General features: G+C 62.2%; 1 pseudogene; it reads left to right on the top strand.

Annotated features, from left to right (window-relative positions):
• Positions 1-284: 284 nt before the first annotated feature.
• On the top strand, positions 285-1,989 carry LOC123101338 (putative serine/threonine-protein kinase; annotated as a pseudogene).

A 1,989-nucleotide genomic window follows, 5' to 3' on the forward strand; every position in this document is an offset into this window, starting at 1 on the left:
AGAGCGCTCGTTAACTAGTTACTTCCGACGGCCTAACCGGAAAATGAAAAATATGTGCCCATAGCAAAGCACTTGGGCAGTTGGGCCTGCGAAGCTTGCCGGCTTGATACCCACCAGTTCGAAAATGCCACCAGTCGCATTCATGCTTCTGCTACGAAAATTCCAAAACACTGGCGCACATTGCATTGGATGAACCGCGCCTCTTGTCTGCTTACACCTTGTACCGTCACTCCCCACGGTTTCCAATTTCATCCGCCTTTTCGTTTCTCCATTCAATACCAGCCATGGAGAGCACGCCGACGGGCAACGGGCAGCGCACGCGGCACGAGCACCGCGGCCTCCGCGGCCGCCTCGCCGGCATCTTCTCGTCGCCCTCACCCAACCATGACTGCTGCCAACAGGTACACACATTGACACATATCCTACAACTCAACTCGAGGAAATGGTCGGAGATTTGCAGTGGCTGATTCTAGCTCTGTGTTGTACTACGTGCCGTGCGTGTTGTCAAGGTCGCGAAGCTCAAGGAGGAGCTGCAGAAGCAGAGCGATCTCAAGGAGACGTACAAGGCCCGGCTGGAGAACGCGCAGCAGTACCTCCGGTTCTGCCTCGAGGTCGCCCAGGAGCACGGCTTCCTGCACCTCATGTCCGCCGCCTCCAACGACGAGCAGCGCTCGCCTCACAGGAGCGACGACGGAGATGCGGAGGCCGCGATGGCGACCGACGACGAGGACGGGGACGAAGAGCCGGAATCGATCGAAGCGCCGCCCTGCGACCCGTGCTTGGCCGCCACGAGAGACCTCGCGGTGCAGCACGGCTGGTCCGTCGCACGGGACGAGGTAACGAATCAATAAGAGCAGATCGATCACGGCAAAAGTCGTGCGTGCATATCGATCAGGTTTTCTGATGGCGTGCTGTTCGGGGAAGTGGGAAACAGATCGAGCTGCACGAGACGATAGGGCGAGGGACGACGGCGGACATACACCGGGCGACGTGGAGGGGCCTCGACGTGGCGGTGAAGTGGATCAGGCCGGAGCTCCTCCGCTCCAACCCGAGCGCCGAGGCCTTCTTCGCGCAGGAGCTGGACGCGCTTTCGCGGCAGCGGCACCCGCACGTGCTGCGGCTGATGGGCGCGTGCCTGCGCCCGCCGGAGAGCTGCTTCCTGGTGACGGAGCTCCTGAGCGGCGCCACGCTGGGGGAGTGGCTGCACGGGGGCAAGGAGCGCCGCAGGAAGGAGCTGCCGCCGTCGCGGCCGCTGGTGCAGAGGGTGAGCAGGGCGCTGGAGGTCGCGCTGGCGATGCGGCACCTCCACGAGCAGACGCCGCGGGTGCTGCACCGGGACCTGAAGCCGAGCAACGTGCTGCTGGACGCCGACTCGCGCGCGCGGGTCGCGGACTTGGGCCACGCCAGGTTCCTGCCGGACGGCGCACAGGCGCTCACCGGCGAAACCGGTAAGACGCCACTCGCTCGATCGCCCGCCCATGCATGCATGCACGCCGGCGAATTTCTCCACTTCTCCCGCGAGTCCGCGACAGTTCTTGAACTGAGTATCTTGTCAGCAGGGACGTACGTGTACATGGCGCCCGAGGTGATCCGCTGCGAGCCGTACACGGAGAAGTGCGACGTGTACAGCTTCGGCGTCATGCTCAACGAGCTCGTCACCGGGGAGCACCCGTACATAGACACGAGCTACGGGCCAAGCAAGGTAATCAAATCAAGGGCACGAGCTGCATTCCATTATCTTTAATTTGGAGCTGCTAGCCATGGAGTGTGTTTGCTGACTCGGTCTGTCTGCATTGTTGCGCTTCACAGATTGCGTTGGAGGTAGCGGATGGAAAACTGAGACCGAAGCTCCCGGAAAGCGACGCGGCTGCTGCTACCGGAGCCCTGGTTGATCTCATCTGCCGGGCGTGGGACGCGGAGCCTTCGAGGAGGCCTTCGTTTGCCGCCATCACCGTGGCACTTCGAGGCATCCAAGAGCAGCTGGTGTGA

This window comes from Triticum aestivum, chromosome 5A, assembly GCF_018294505.1.
Source record: "Triticum aestivum cultivar Chinese Spring chromosome 5A, IWGSC CS RefSeq v2.1, whole genome shotgun sequence".
Taxonomy (NCBI): domain Eukaryota; kingdom Viridiplantae; phylum Streptophyta; class Magnoliopsida; order Poales; family Poaceae; genus Triticum; species Triticum aestivum.